Raw genomic sequence first — 17478 nt, forward strand, 5'->3', positions numbered from 1 at the left:
GCACAACCCTGACAAAGACCGTTCTGTTCTCCTGGCCACTCACTCAGGGAGACGCCCTCATGATAGCTCAGCTCCTATCTCAAGGGTCACGCCTCGAGCAGAAAAAGGCGCTTTAGCTCGCTTTGTTTACATCTGCCTTTTCTGTCAGGGAACTCCGCTTATTAACTCTTTAATCCCCAAACTTGGGGCGTGTAACTTTGGTAAAGTCGCCAAGGACGTTCAGAGTTAGTTTCCAGTCGGTATGAGATTTTGTCGCTGCACATAATTGCTGTTTACTGACATCCCATAAGTATGAAGGCAGATATCTGCTCAATTTAAAGTTTGATGTGTTCTGTTCAAAACAGGATGGTCTGTAAACAGCTTGTTTTGGGCAGAATAATTTCAAAAATAATATCTCAGTTATTATTATCTCTGCGTTTTATATCAATGATTTGTGATCTAGGTGTCAGCAATAATAATCTGGAATAGTTTTGGTCAAGTCCTGTGGCTTCTGGTCCGGTTTCTTACACATGCATTTTGTTTAGTTCTCAGTTCTTGATTCTCTTTCTGAGCCTTAAAATGTTTCTTATCTCAAAACAAATTTTATGATCGGCTAAAAATAACCTCAGTAAAAAACAAAAGTGCTGTTTCGGATATTTTCTTTGATAGAAAAACTTTCTAAACTTACCAGACAACTTACCTAATTTGTAAATGTATGAATTAACCTCCAAAGAATATACTGACCATTAATTCAGGTGGTCTCAGAAATACTCTAAAACACCTAATCCACTAAAGATCAATAATCACATCCATTAGGGAATAAAACATATCATTACCACAAAGAAAGCAAAAACCTTTTCTCACGTTTGCCTTCAATGATCCTCAGGACTGAAGCAAAACAAGCTGCTTACACTCTAAAATTGTGTTGCGTCAAACCTGCATGTCTTTATCATGACTTAAGATATACAGCTGCAGTCATTAATAAAATGACCTTTTCCTCCTTAAGTGATAAATGGCTCTAACCTTTGCATTGGTTTTCTGTTCTGATACGAACCAATCATTATTCACCTATAGGAACATATTTTACTGTGGTTCTTCTTCATTTTGCACAGACAAAACTTACAGAAAAATGAACTCTTCTGATTTGCATTCTTTGTGTTTGGCTTTAGAGAAAGTCCAGCAGCCCCCCCCCCCCMCACCACCAGATGCCTGAGCAGAGCACATCACATGTAAGGGAGGTTACAGCAGCCAACACATTCTCTCTTTCACTGTGAGGATCTGCCATTGCAAAACATGGAAAACCATCCGGAATGTCAGGGAATGTTTGCTAAATCAGTAAAATAATGTTGGTAGCCTTTATTGGAGTTTTTTCAAGCCATATATATATATATGAAAAGGGGAGATTGCATGAAAAATTAAATCATCTAAATAAATGATCATTTATTTGTTAATTCATATGCTCTCCTCTGCGTAGGTCTATAAATTCCGCAAATATTCCCCTACCTGCTGTGATTTTCTATGTACAGGCACATTTTATACATATATTTTTTTTATCTTTTAAAACTCCAATGAAAGTATGATTACCAGAGACTAGATAAGAGGAAGGATTTCTTTTTCTACAAGTGATGTTGTGAGCTGAACTTCTGTGTGTCTCCACATCTTTGTCCAAACTAAAACTTGCAGTCTCAAAAGCAGCCATATAACAACAAAACAAAGTTTAAAAAAATAAAATAAAATTACAACTAGTAGCTAGTAGCTACAAGCATAAGAGTTTCTAGGAGAGTTTCTCTGGCACACGTTCCTCAGTCACCTGGCTCCACTCTGACTGGGCCACTCTGCTTTTACTTTACAACCACAGACTTGAGTACACACACACGCACACACACACGCGCACGCACGCACACACACCACACTGCCAAATAAGGAGCGGGAGCAGCCAATCCTTCTCCACGGGTAATAAAAGTTAAATGCAGCCCATGGCTCGAGACATGTCTCCAGGGGTACTTCTGCCATTGTCTCCGTCATCTCAGGTCTGTGTGAGGGGGAGGATAAAGCACTGAGATGATAACCGGGTATTCTAACGGTAGAGATTGCATGACAGATGAGAACTGCAGCATAAAGTGTCTCAAAAGGCCTTGTTTTGTTTTTTTGGGATTGTTCATGAGTTGTTGTTATTGTTGTTTTCCATTATGCTTAAACAACTTTTTATCATTAAAATCATAAATAATCTGCTCTGTAAATGTTGGAGCTAAAAGGTAGAATGGCACATCTGGAAGCTTCATATAAATACTAAAAGAGAATCTGCAACATATTTTCACATGCAACACAAAAGCTGTATTATTAGTCTCAAACTCCACATAGACCCTGACATGAACATTCGCTTCCCATTGATTTCATTTTGTTTGGTTTCTTAATAACAAACAGCATATTACTGTAAACCATTACCGTGTGTACCAGTATGTTCAGTATTTATTTGTCGAGCCGCCCTTATGTAAGCACATACTGGACTCAGAAGACAGACGTTGAGGTGATGTTTGTTGTAGTCTGCAGTTGTGGGTGTGCTTGGGAAATTTCCATCTTAGCAGTAACAAAGCTTATGGAGGTTAGATGACCAGTTATCCGAGATCTGTTTGCTCAGCTATGTTTAAAGTTTGCTTTCTGTGTCTACAAGTTAGCATCAATCTATTTAAAGACCAAAAATGATCACGGTTTGTCTGAAATTATGCATACTCTCATGGGAGATTTTGATTTAAAACTATTTTTACTCAGCCAAAAAGATGAAGTAAAGGATGTTTCTTTTCTATTCTTCTAAGTTAGATCTCTTAAAAGGTAAAAAAAAAAAAAAAAAAAAAAAAAATTAAGTGTATTTTTTGGGATTGGTGAGGAGACTATTTACATGCCCAAAAAATGCATGTCAAAAAATGTGTTTACCCTTCAGTCAGTCACTTGTGGAAAAAAAATATTAATGCTGCCTGCAGCAGTCAAACTCCTGATGTTGGAAGGTCTCCTTTCATTACTCTAGTCTTACAATCTTGACCACTTAAAGAAACACACGGCCAAAAGAAATTTCAATGCGAAATCTATTTGGATTATGGATAATTTGGGGGTTAATGGTACAATAATTTGTTTGGATAATTAAAGACATTTTACAGTTGCATTAAAAATTGGGAGACAGTTGAAATGGAAATATGTGCTTGAGAAACTCTGCAGGGTAGGTGGGGGGCCTTGGGAAGGTCCCGGTCCGTCACAAGTCAACACAGAGACAAACAGAACAAACACTCTTGCCTGATTCCTTCATGTAATTTAAAAGGATCAACTAGTATTCAACCACTCACAGTAAAATACTTAAATAAGTTCAACATTGAGATAAACTCTGGTTGGCCAAAGTTATACTGGTTCAAGATGAAGCAGTGGTCATATAAATCAATAATAATGAGAAAAGAAACTGTAATTTAAGACCAGTATGACACAGATTTGGTAAAGAAATTAGTATAAATTTAAAAAAGCTGAATAATTTTGAATCTGAACCTATTTTAACCACTACCATTAAAGTATCTCCTATACATTAAGGCTTACCCACACTAGCTTTAATGTCAAAAACAAGTGCTCTAAAAATAAAAATAAATACTATATGAGGAAGGCCAAATCGTCATCTTTTTAGCAGCTGAAACTGAAATTAAAACCTTTTGCATTCATTTCAAACCTATATTCTCACAGCCTATAAACAGGAGTTTTGTTGTCAGTCGCTGGATTTCCACTCTCTATTATCGAAACTTTTTTCTTTTTTTTTCTTTTTGTTTGTTGCAACCTTTAGTGGAAACTTTTGTTTATGACAGTCTGCCAGCTGGATGAGAGTCAAACTCCGATGATGGTGTTTATTGACTCTGCAGACACGCAGCGATACTTTCAGGAGGCAGTATCAGTTTACACAGTGACATAATGACTTAGTTACACGACACCGTTTGTGATAAGTAACACAGTGTCTGACAACAGTGTTTAGCATTCAGTTTGCCTTTAATTGCAGGAAATAAAGTGACGTAAGACAACAGGAACACTTATGGCTTGTGTGTGGGTTTGTTTCCGAATGAGAGACGTGTTGAGGTAGGGAAAATGCTGCGGGAATATTCGGAAAAATGAACTAAACAGAGAAGAGGTGTGAAATGAGAACAGGATGAATTATTTCTCTTGTTGATAATAGGTTCAACTACAGACATATAATGGCTTATCTTGGTGAAGACCGTGAATTTTTGTCGTGACTGTGGCTCCGACTGACTGTTATGAAAAATAAATATGACCTTCTGATTCTCATTCTAAACAAAGTGCTTTCTTTTCTGTAACACTGATTGAAAGAAAGTGGAGACCGAAAACTGCATTGCAGAGCTTTTAACAAAAACGTTTCACTCCTCTGAGCGAGCCTTTTGAAAATGCCGTCACCATGACATTAGATTGACCTGTAATAATCTTTTATTCCACCGATTATGTGTGTCCTACAGCCATAATATGGAATATTGATGGTTTCAAAGCTGTAGTAATGAATCTTTTTTTATTAAGATACTTTTGAATACACGTTAAATGATACCGCAAGGTGAATGATCTTATTCAGATTGTGTAAAACTCAGAAATGAATAATAAATTAATGACCGAGATGAAACTTTGAAGTGTTTAGCTGAGTGCACACACTGCATTTTAGTAAACTTTCAATTGACTGAAGCTCAAACCAGCTGTTTCTTGTTTGTTTGTCTGAAGAAGTAGCTGTAAATCTAATCGTCGTCAATCAGTGAAAACTGAACCTGATGGTTTCTCTTTTTCTGAAGAACGTAGATTTCATGCTTTTATGTATGTTTTCTTTACTTTGTAATAAAAAATATATCATATAGATTTATTGATTTTATTGGTCAATATTTCCAATCTTATTACCCGATTTCATTCATAGTGTTAATATTAGAAGTCTAAGAATGAATGCCTTTCTGTAACATATATATCTTATTACCTTCTGTACAGTTAGATGGTTTGCAAAACATCTACTCCTTCAGATACATTATTAATAGAATAGAATAGAATAGAATAGAATAGAATAGAATAGAATAGAATAGAATAGAATAGAATAGAATAGAATAGAAATAACATTTATCATCGCTCTGTGAGGAAATTCAGTCAATAAAGTGACTAAAAATTATATTTTAGTAATGAGGTTGTTTTTTTATATATATATAAATAATATTAAGGAGCTTTAACTCTTCCTAAAAGTGTGAAATGTATCACTTCAATGTAATTATGATAAACTATGAAAAATGTGAGGTTTTCTAATAGATGTGAGCATGTCACTGATGCAAAACATGAAATGAGGGGGACATTAGTTCTCCCATTTAATATAGAGTTTGAAATCTATCAAATGCTTTTTGGGGGTAGTTTAGATACCAACTATGAAAAGCACTTTAAAAATACATGCCTTAAACCTATTTAAGCTGAAACTGATTTGTAAAGAACAACACTGTGTGTTTGTTGAGCTTTCAGGCGCTCTCAAGTGTCTGTATTTCCATCTCTCTAATATCATCAGGGGTTCAACACTGATAATTAGCACAATGTTTACTGCTCATCAATTTTACATCCAACTGTCCACATCCAGTATGCAAGTAGGTTGCTTAAATTTTTTCTATTAGTTTTAGATACTGAAATAGCTCTGTGCTATGCTAGCTGCAGCACGGCACAAATCAAGGAGGAAGAAGGATGAGCAGCACCACATGAGATTGTGATTGACAGCACTAAAACTCTCCTGCCACTGACTGGTTGTTTCTAGCACTGGGAGAAGGCAGAAGAAATACGAGTTTTCACAGATTACCTCTCATACCATACTGTCACAACATAATGAGAGTTTTAACAAATATGTGGAAAAAATATTTATATAAAAGTGACATACTGCAGCTTTCACGCAGGAGAGGACGGGTCAGGAGGGACGTGTTTTAGAGCTTCTGCTCACTCACTCATCTGTTAAGTGGTAAAAGGCACAGGGAACAAGTTAAATACATGCATATGTTGCTATTTTTTTCCTTAATTCATTAAATGCTAGTGAAAAGGAGGCAAACAGTAGTCTGTAGCTAAGCTAATTATGCTAAATGGTTGATAATCTCACACAATCTACCCACCTCTCTTGGAGAAAAATTGGGTTATAAATTAACACTCTTGCCTTTTTCTCTCTCTCTCCGTCTCTCTATTTTGTTTATGAAAACCTGATTTTATAACTTTTCTTAGCAGCACAGTAACTGCCAGTTTTTTGTGGCCGCTGCATTCAGCTGCATACGTCACCGTGAAGCGCTCCAAGCAGGAACAAACCATTTCCTGCAGATCCAGGGGGGTTCAGGACAAAAACAGATGTATGTTTTGTGGTCTGGGAGGGGTAACATTATATTTTTACTTCTAAAAACAATCTTTGAAAATACAATATGATTAATTTTGTATTTGACAGGACCCCAATTTTTATGTATTTTTTTATGTCTTTGAACAAAATATAAATAATTAAATTGTGGACGGCCCCCTGCTAGTCATGGCTCCTAGAATCGTCATCACTGTTCACCCCTTTACCCGCCCCTGAATATCACTAATATAATTTGAAAGGGAAACAAGTTGAGCCCTCTCCACATCTTCCCTTAAACCACACAGATCATTTCCTTTTCAGTGTTTTCATTTCGGTTATTTATTCCAACCGTGAGTTCCTGTAAAAGCTCTGGAACAGTTCGGGTCTCTGCATTAACGGTGACCTCTTGAACCCATTATGCATGTAAAATGAATCGTAGGACATCCTGGATAACAGAAGCGAACTCAAGTGTCTGTGGAAGAGCCCACTTGTTCCAGGGTGCCGGGGTCGCTGAATGTGCAGCTAGTGCATTAAAAAGTGAAGTTTATCATTAAACAGCCTAGCAATGTTTATCAAATGTTTCAGCTTAAACGTGCGGGCTAATTTTAGCTTTGGTTACTTTTCGAAGAGTTACGGCGTGCTGTTTACGAGAACAGGCCTGAATAGTGAGACGAGTACAGAGAGGTTAAAAGGTCCAGCGTGTTGTTGTCACCTCTGGCCGAACGCTCTGAGCATGTTCAGATGATCTATTAGCTTGTGTTTCTGCGTGTAGTTACAAAGCCGCTCTGCAGCTGGACGACTGGTGGAGAGGAGCATTGTTTTTATGTTAACACAGGCCGTCCAGCTGAGGTAAAAATAGTTCCCTGCTCTGTTCTCTTACTTGCACAGGCAGCGAAGGTTGAGCCAAAAACAATATTTGGACATCGCAGCAGATGTCCCCCAAACAGGCAACTGTTAGCGCTGCCCGACTCCAGGCTATCGGATGGAAACGATGTTTCTTATATGGAGAGATAAGGGCACTCAGTAGGAGGCACAGATTTATAGATGATAACAAACCTTATTTATTAACCAGGCCTGGTTCACCGAGTTCATCACTGGATCTCAAATGTTTGGAGCTTTTTTGTGATTTATTGACTCAAAATAAGGTCTGCATTGGTTGTATATATACCAGAAGAATAGAGTAATCAATTCTTGCCTATGTGGTACAGAGAGTCTTATCATTGTGATATTTTCCAGGCGGACATTTTTCTTTTTTTTTCTTTTCATTTTTACAGTATCAATTCTAGTGTCCCAGCTGGAGATCATGAGGGAAATAAACCAAAGACAGACCTGTCAACCAACTCAGATAAGCCAACCACTATCGCAAACATGGAGAAAATCAAAAATGTCACACAAGGTTGACTCACATTACAGCACAGAGATAGGTTTATCTTTTATGAACAATGAGAAATGTGTTCAGTAAATTAAATGCATTTCATGGTTACTCAACACTGAGTAATTTTTGCAACCTTTGTGCTTTGGTATGCTAATATAGTCTCCTCTGGCTGCTGATCTGTTCAGCTGCTGTCACGAGGGATTTTTTATTTATTTATTTATTTATTTGGGTGTTATGGGTCTCTGCCAGGATGACACAGACTTGAGGACACTCCAGCTAAGTTTTCTGTAGCTTATTTTTCTTCAAATGTCTTTTTTTATATATAATGTCTCAGAATTGCATTTTATGACATCTAGCTCAAAATCTAAAATCCTCAAACCGGTCAAAACCCAGAAATGTTATAAATGTCATTGAATGTTAGTGACAATATATCGACACACAGACGCTGGTTCGATGGAAAGACAAGTCGGATTTCTTCCTGAAGGTTGAAATGACATGTCATCGGCCTCATTCATTCCAGAGAGGAAGAGTCAACATTCTGTGTCTTGTACAAGTCACAACAGAGCTCAGTGCGGTTTACGCACAAAGTCTATCTTGTGGCTAAGTTACGTCAAACAAGGGTGCAATGGAACCCTTGTTTTAACATCTAAACACAAAAACAAATCAAGAAATGCTTATTTTAATACATGTAAATGGGCTTGCAAAAGCAGGACAGTGTAGAGGAGAACTGAAATCCAAATTGACAGATACACATACTGCCTCTTCATAGTTTAGTAGTTACTTTCCTACTTGTACGTTCTTATTGGTTTCCATTTGTTTTTGCAAAATTATTTAAAAATCTCAGATTGTTGTTTCTTAAATTGGGCTTTGTTCAAATCTGGCCCAGGGGTACAAATGTGGACGCTTTTTGGACTCACCTTCTAGGAGATATTTTTGGCCACTTAAATGAAACCCCACAGAGAGCATCATGCAGTTTATGTCCTGGGAAAGTCCTTGGGATCCCTCTGGAGGAACGTCAAAATGTTGCTGGGGGGAGAAATGTTTCATCATTTCTTGGATCCAATCCTAAATAATCTGTTACTTTGGAGATTTTCGAACATGGCAAAACAGAAAAATATAGTCCATCCATTTTCGTTACACCCTTGTCTCTTAGTGGGGTCAGGAGGGTTGCTGGTGCCTATCTCCAGCTAACGTTCCGGGCGAGAGGCGGGGTCACCCTGGACAGGTCGCTAGTCTGTCGCAGGGCAACACAGAGGCACACAGGACAACAACCATGCACACACACACTCACACCTAGGGGCAATTTGGAGAGGCCAATTAACCTGACAGTCATGTTTTTGGACTGTGGGAGGAAACCGGAGTACCCAGAGAAAACCCACGCATGCACAGGAAGAACATGCAAAAAGACCGGGGCCGGGAATCAAACCCAGAACCTTCTTGCTGCAAGGCAACAGCTCTACCAACTGCGCCACTGTGCAGCCAGAAAAATATAGTCGTATTTAATAATTCAACGACATAAAAGCTTTAGAGACTGAGTTGCTTCTATATATACAAAAGTATCAATACCACATTAGTAGGAATATGCTTTTATCCATTCCCTGCTACATCCATTAGGATGTGTACACTGGAACCTTAGGGCAATAGGGCTGAGGACCACTAATCTAAAACCCTTTTATTGTGATTCTGTGTTTGGGGTTGCTTTTTTTTTCTTGAAACCAAGTGAATCTCCACCTCAGTGACAAGTATTTTTGTAGCCTCTAAAAATGTTCTTCAAATGCTGCCTTGTGTTTAGCTGCATTCATCTTACCATCAACTCAAACCAGATTATCTGCTGAAGAAGAAAAAAAAACGTCCCCACCCCATGATCATCCTGCCATGGTAAATCCATCACAGCGGGTTACAAGATGATCTAGTGTGCCAGTTTTCCACCACACAAAACTCTTTGTGTGTGTACCAAAGAACTGCATATTGGTTTCATCTGACCAGAGCACCTTCATGGCATGTGGCTAACCACAAACTGGACTTTTTGTGGCTTCTGAAGGCAACTGATGGCACACGAAATCATTTAGAGGAATCAGTATTTTCATTTGCAAAATTAAAAACAGTCTCGTTCTCCTTACACTTCATAATTAAATACCACTTTGTGTAGCCTCTGTGGGACATTAAATGTCAGATGAAAAGAAAGAAATATCAACAATTTTGATAGCAATGTCACAAAATGAGGTGAAGTTCAAGGTGTTGGAATACTTCTGTAAAAATAAAATCTCACCAAAAGTTGTTAAAGTTCATTTTTTAGCAAATTAAATGTAATTCTTTCTTAACTTTATCTGCTACATCTCTAGGCGATGCACGTGGAGACACTCGAACACCCTTCAGGCGTGCTGATTTTCCATCTCCATCAGCAGTATCTATGGGACTGAAACCCGCACCAAGCTTTAGCGGCTATCAGACAATGACCCTCACCTCAGTTTTCTTTTTTCCCTTTCTGTTTTTCCTTCATCCCCTGACAAATGATGACCTAGACCTGGCACACAGATATGGCAGCAATTCAGTCTGACAAGCCGAGAGACAGGAGCGCTACTTTTTTTTTTCTGGCAGGCTTGCAGTACCTCAAAGCCATTGCCAAAACGCAGAGACTGGAGAGTTTTATTACAGCTTTGCAGCATTATTTAGTAATTATTGGAGCGAGGAGCTTTGGGAATTGAGTAAGGTGACATATTTACATAAAACAGCTCTTCTTGCAAGTTAATAATGAGCCATTCGCTCTGTAATGAAACTATGTATCTTTGAAAAGCAGTTAGATGAGTCAAAGTCTAGCTTGCAGCAGCACAAATGCAGTTAAAGTGTCTAACTGTTTACTCTGTGATCATATCTGGTCATTAGCTTTACAGACTTTCAGTGATATCACTGCAGATAACAGAGCCAGAACGTACAATCCTTTGCATGACGTTGGCGTTATACAACAGTGCCAAATGAGACCAACTTTGGTGTCGGCATTTGTGCACAAAACGTGACAGCAAGTCGCGTTTGATTTCACAAAGCAACAAGCTGAAAAGCAGCGATATCCAGTTGCATTTTAAACTCCATTGAAGAGGAAAAAGTGGAAGAAGAAGAGGGACGGAACCGAGGCTCCTGTTGTCACCTGGCGGAGTTATTGTTCTCACTCTTTGCCCAAGGGCTTTTTATCATATTACAGAAACTAACACGCAGCTGAAGGACGGACGGGGTGGTATCGCTATGAGGGGAAAAAGTCACATGACTGAGTCGAACGGAGGTGAGGAAGGAAACTGTGGCAGGTTGGTCATGTGTTGGACTTCCTCACATAAGCTCGGTTTAGCACTGTCCTCTGACATTTAAGCAGATGGTGTTCGTTCGCAACGTGTCGTAAAATAAGGAAGACGGAAAGATGCACAACCAGCATCGTGGGTTGCATTTGCTTTAGGCGTCTGAGATAAAGGCCCAATGCAAACCTATGTCTTAAAACGATGCAAGAGATGAATAAACAATTAGGAATAAACAAGACACACTGTTGTATAGCAGTCTCAGATTGTATGAAGAATCCATCTTTCCAACATCATCTCCAGCTGTTTGGTCCTCAGAACAGAAACTAGCCTTCTTCATCAGATTTAAGCTTTTTAAGTGACTGTTTATTAGTGTTATCAAAGGTACTAAAGAAACAGCCAATTTGAGTTATTGCTTGACACCTAATATTTATTACTATTTGTATCCAGTTAACTGAGCTCACAGCTATTCCATACTGGATTGTTAACCTTTTAGTCCTTTAACATGTTATAACTTAAGAAATAGTTTGTGTGTTTATTTAATGTAGTCACAGAAGAATATTGTAGCCCACTGCTATTTTTATTTCTTTTATTTAGCTGATCATGAGTAGAAATTGGTTCTTAGTTAACTGAGGATCCTAAGGAAGGTTAACCAGGTGATAAGTGACTCTGAGTGCATGAATTATGTTTTCTTATGCAATTTGCTTTGGAAATGGCTTGTTCTTATATAGGTGAAATGGTTTTTTGGGGGGTTTTTTTAGCTCTTACTGGTGTTGTCTGTGAAATGCTGGCATGATCTGAGAGAAATACACGTAATTACTCACTTGAATGCCTGCATATTTTAGGTGCTTTGTGCATGTGAACGGTGTGATTTATACTATCAATTGTGGTCAGTGATGCAAAGTCCGCTCTGAAGTCCTAGAGAGTAAATTATTTGCAACTAACTTTACTGAGAGGAGGGGAAAGAAAAACTCATAAAAAAAACAGTGAGTTCCTCAAATAGCTCTTGACTCTAAAACAAAAGTCCTGTACAGAGAAATGTGTCACAATAAATGTCATAATCAGTCAAAAAACAATTAAAAAAAAGATTTTTACTTGAACTGCAATGAACAGAAGCTGATATTGGACCAACACATCAGTTTCTCCCAGTCAACTTGCACACGTCAGCAAGATGTGTTTTTATTTTTAATATTCTCAGGCTGAGTTGTTTCTTGTATTTCATTATTATATGAAGTAAGTACTTGTGGCTTCTGGTTCCTGTTTAGTGGTTTCTTGTTGGAGCTCCTGTTACCAGGGCTAAGTCGCGGGGGGGAGAGGGGGAGGGATCTTCTATCGGTACATCTCTGTATCTATGTTTAATTAGAAAAAGAACTATTCGCTTTGGTTTAAAGTGTTTAATTGAAAGGCAAATATTCATTATGCATTATTTGTATGCATTATGTTGTATTTCTATTGCAATTTTATACAATTTATAAAACTAAACATTTCACCCTTTTGTCAGCAGGCTTTTTATGACAACTATGAATGCTTCTGCTCCCGTGCATCGAAGTATATCAAACATGTCTGTCATCTAAAGGATATGATGCTATGTCTCATGACTGTTGTGTGAGCTGATGTTCCCTTCAGACACTTTCCCACCGTATTTCAGACACAGAAAACCTCGTGTCAGACACTGACTGCTGCAGATAATGTTGTGGTTTTAAGAGCATGTAAATGGAAATGTTCAGATATTAACTCACGCTTACTGAGCATGTCGTTCGTTCTCACATACAGAAAGAAAACAGTCTAGACACTGACTTTGCTTGCATGTTTGCACCCGAGATCTTAAATGTGCTCAGAGAGTAAGAGCAGTACAAATACTGATGCATTCATTATTATGAAATCACCACAAACTTCAATGTTTTTTGGGGTGTTTTTTTGTTATATCAAATATGTAAAAGTGGGCACAACTCCGAAGTGGAAAAATACACAGATTTTAAATGTTTTGCAGTGTTTGTGTGTGTGTGTGCGCGCGTGTTTAGGTGTGTGTGTGTGCATGTGCGTGTGCATGTGTGTGTGTATGTGTTTTTAACAAGTATATTTATGTCCAGGCCTTTCACCTAGTTGTAAACAGAGTCCACCTGTGTGTAATTTAATCTCAGTATGAATACAGATGTTTTTATATCAGAGAGGCAGCCAAGAGGCCTAGGTGGAGGAAAGTGCTGACTTGACAACTATTGTAGTTATGCTCTCCACAAAACGTGGCCTTTATGGAGAAGCGCCAAGAAGAAGGCAATAGTGAAAAGAAAGCCGTGAAAAAAAAAGACCCATTAAAAGTTTATCACAGCCATTTAGGGGAATGATCAGGTGATGCACAAAAAAGCCTCCATGAGTCTTTGGAAATGAACTTTGCATGTTGCTTTTTGGTGTCACTGATCTGCCATTCCCACGGTGCGGCTTCAGTCTATGGACATGCTTCTCTTCAGCAGGAACAGGAAAGTCTACAGAGCAGTTTGGAAGAAGAATGGAAGTAAATGCAAGGCAATCCTGAAGGAAAAATTGATAGAGGTTGCAAAAGTCTTGCAGCTGCAAATGCTGATCCCCAAAAACACAACTCAAATCATCTAAGCAATTGTCAGATTTCCTTAAATTTGACATAAAAAAAATAAGATGAAATCTATGATGACTTACTATTGTAGAGAAATGCCTCATGACAGTCTGCTTTATTGCTTTGTTAGACCTGATTTCGCATCAGCTGTATATCACACCAAACACACCATGGAGGAGGTTGTTACACTAAAGCTGCACTGACTGCCACAAGCTGAAATGATGGAGAGCTTCTCCATTGTGCCTCAGGATTTATATTGTGTGAAGAACATTAAACTTCTGGTTGCTCAGCAGTTCAGCGTAAAATCGTCCTCCTTCACCACAGACGTGTACAAAAGGCCAAAAGGGCCTGCGAGCCGAGCGCACGCAAACACCAGAGATGTTCTCCAGCTGCTGAAGCTGCTCTGTGTCTGAACAAATCGGTGGTTTGTTTGTTCAATAATAGTTATAGTTTTAGACATTGTGTCAGCGTGATAAATTAATTAGATTTTGTCTTGTCCTAACCACCTTTGGCCACTGGGTGCACAGAGGAACTGATCTCAACCAATGAAACTTTACTGGGACAATGCAAAGGAGAGGTTATGAAAAGATGTAAACTGCATAATTAGAGACTTAAAAGCTGCAAAGTAAAAATCATGGGCCAGTATTCCTCATGCAGCCAAGTATTAATAAAGTCAAAAAACACACATGCATGTTAGTTATCAAAAATGGTTTTCTCACTTTGACATAATTTCATTCATTTGACTTTAGAAGAACTTATATTTATCACGCATTACAGATCAAAACGTTCATCCCCCTCTAGGATGTGTGTGTATTGAGGTTTGTTTAAGGTTGGCACAAGGGATGAAAGTTAAGCAAGGCCTACTTTATATATCCAAATCCATTATACTACCATGAAGTCTTTACTTGCCCATCAGGATGAGCTCGGACTCTCAGCAGGCCAGAATTTTTGTGAGAAGAAACAATGAGAACTCTTATTTTTAAGAGTGGGAAGACTTTTAAAGGAGAGATAATTTACCTATCGTAAGAAACAATAATACAAAATGGCTCTATGAAATCACTATTGTTTCTTTTGTCTTATTTTTTTTCTTCTTTTCTGTGAAAACAGTGTGCCGTGTTCTTTATCTTTTGATATCCATTTGTTTTGCCTTTTTAATTTACATTTCAACATCTCTAGGCCACATCAAAAGCTCTTAAACACTGAGAAAACATTAGTGACGTTGCCTTTATTTCATCATCAGTAACTGGTTTGTCAATCCATGTAGATTGTAATATAAAATCTTCAGAATTTGGAGTGCAAACCCTGCTTAGTTGGGCAGATTTTACCTTAAAACTTACAAAGGAGATAGTAGACGTATACTGTTCTGTTGTGTTCTAAAAAATTTATCTATTATTCCTATTTTTTGTGGACTGCGTTTCTTAACATTACTTTTCTGCTACTATCTTTAAAGCTGATTAGAACAAAAATAATGATTCTTCTGGATAAAGAGCTATAAGCAAAAGCAGAGATAAGCTGCCTTCAAAAGATGGTCGTAATATATGACAATTTTCCTTGAGCGGTGACCTCCCTGAACGAGTTTTAAGATAAGCCCAGACAGTCACGCGAAGGAAGGGGACTTTCCAGACAGCTCTTATCTAACTCTGTTACTGTCCTGACACATAAACCCTCACAACATTGTCTTTGAGTCTGAAAGTAAACAGAGCAAAGTCCAGTGGGATTCCCTTTCCCTCCTTAGACTCGGTCCTCTACGCGATGAGCTCACGTTCAGGCTGTATTGACACAAGCGGCTTTGTTTGTGTTGGTTTGAATGTGCGGGTGACTTTTCCTTATAAATCCTGTATGTGTCCTCAAAAAAAGCAGCAACAAGCCATTTCCAGAAATACAGGGGGAAAAATGCTGAGGTTAAACGATTGCAACTGGCTGTTCTGTGTTTATCTTCAAAACAGTGAGGCTTGCACATCAAACGTCATTTTCTCTGTGTGCGTTTAAGACATCAAGTCCTCGGAGAAACCAGCAGCTTAGTAAACGACTACAACAAATCTCAACTTTAAAGTGCTCTGCTTTATTGAAATATTTACAGTAATTACAGAGGGACTGCAGAGACATTAAGCACGGATAGGGCAAAGATATGTTTGGGTAACATGGTTTTCTCTGTCTATATGGTGGGAGGAGATTTCCTGCAAGTATAAACAGGTTTCCAATTGGACCGTCACCAAATCTGTTAATGATCCATTTTATGTCTAAACTTCTCAACTGATGAGATCGTGTCAGCCCCTGATTTCGGTGTCAGCTAAAATAAAGAAACATAAACCACTGTTTGACATTAGCTCGCACCAGCTGTGCTTCTCTATTCGCGGCAAACTCCCAGCCGGGATTTCTTTTCTCCTCTCCACTGCATTAAGTGAAACCTGAGACGAGGGAACACCGAACAACAAATCCCTTCAGTGCTGTCTGTGTGTATTAAAGAAGGCAGGGTGAATTATGGCGGGGAGGGTGCCTTGTTGGCAGAAGCCCTGCTGACTTGTTGGCCAATAGCTTCAAATTCCTGCGGAGGAAGGCGAGGGAGGACGAGAGTTATGAGGGAAGAGCGGCAAGAAGAAAATCATGTGCAGTGAAGATAAGATGTGGCATGTTAACACCTTGGGATACCAAGTTAGTGATGTTTTGCATAAGTGGCTTTACAAGGCATGTAGCAATACACAGAGGGTTCTAAAACAGTTAATGAAAATCCAAAAGTGCTTGTTGGCTTAATATTGTTTAAAAAGAAACATTATGCCAGGGTTCCTGTGTGTGTGTGTGTGTGTGTGTATGATGCATCTTTTCCAGCGAAGATCTTGGTGAAGAACCTGGGCAGCCTACACGGGTGGATCTCATCAGCCCCATCAGTGTTGGGGATAAAGGAGCAGCAGAACCTTCACTCAGTGCTGGATGATTCTGCCATGTTTGGCTTTAACCTTCTGACCCACATGCAAAATCAACAAGTCTGAATAAAGGTAAGGGTTTTATTTCCTTCCAAAAACAGACAAACAATTCTCCTTGATCCTTCCAGGAGCGGTTGAGTAGTGGAATCGGAGGTGCCTGGAATGAGAGCAAGGTTACTGGTGGCCCAAAATGAGGTGATCAGCGATACAATATGGAAACGCTTACTTTAGAATGGTTCTGGTTGAAGCGTGGGGGAATGTGCCCAAGGTCAGTGTGGAGAATGGCTCCCAGTCATCACCATCCTCACGCTCCTCTCAGGAACCAGAGAATCGATGGTGTGGAGGGAGCAGCGGGCAGGCAGACTTGCAGGTGAGATCCACAAGAGGAGAAAACAATGGAACCGATCCAGTTGGAAAATCCAGAAACTGATCTAGAGATGGCAAACACAAGGACTTTGAAACCACTGGAAAATACTGAAGAGACGGATCAAAAAACAAGTACTGTAGACTACAAGAGACGGCTAGAGAGACTACCGGTGCACGTTAATCATCCAGCACTGAGTGAAGGTTCTGCTGCTCCTTTATCCCCAACACTGATGGGGCTGATGAGATCCACCCGTGTAGGCTGCCCAGGTTCTTCACCAAGATCTTCGCTGGAAAAGATGCATCACTCACACTCAACACACACACACACAGGAACCCTGACAGGTTATTTGAACCTGATCAAACGTTTTTTCCAATATGACTCTTGTAGTTATTCCATTAGTTGTTATTATTAAATTCGAATGTGGCTTAGCTTTCTCCAGCTGAACAGAAACACACTGACGTCAATATCTTTGATGATCTAGAGTCAGTTCACAGCTTCAGATATTACAGCTAGAAACCAGCGATCAGGCCTGACATCTGGATGTGGTGATGGACTCAGACCTGAACCTTCAGAGCCACCTAAAGACAATTACAAAGTCGGCCTTCTATCGCCTGAA

At 39.0% G+C, this 17478-nt stretch overlaps 1 long non-coding RNA gene across 1 annotated transcript; it reads right to left on the bottom strand.

Moving 5' to 3' along the window:
- Nucleotides 1-16503: 16503 nt before the first annotated feature.
- LOC103457604 (uncharacterized) lies at nucleotides 16504-17141 on the bottom strand. Its single transcript, XR_532452.1, has 3 exons — nucleotides 17030-17141; nucleotides 16722-16926; nucleotides 16504-16652 (listed from the first exon to the last, which is right to left on the bottom strand). It is a non-coding gene; the product is annotated as an uncharacterized LOC103457604 (long non-coding RNA).
- Between the last annotated feature and the right edge of the window lie 337 nt (nucleotides 17142-17478).

This window comes from Poecilia reticulata, linkage group LG21 (assembly GCF_000633615.1).
Source record: "Poecilia reticulata strain Guanapo linkage group LG21, Guppy_female_1.0+MT, whole genome shotgun sequence".
In the NCBI taxonomy this organism is placed as follows: Eukaryota; Metazoa; Chordata; class Actinopteri; order Cyprinodontiformes; family Poeciliidae; genus Poecilia; species Poecilia reticulata.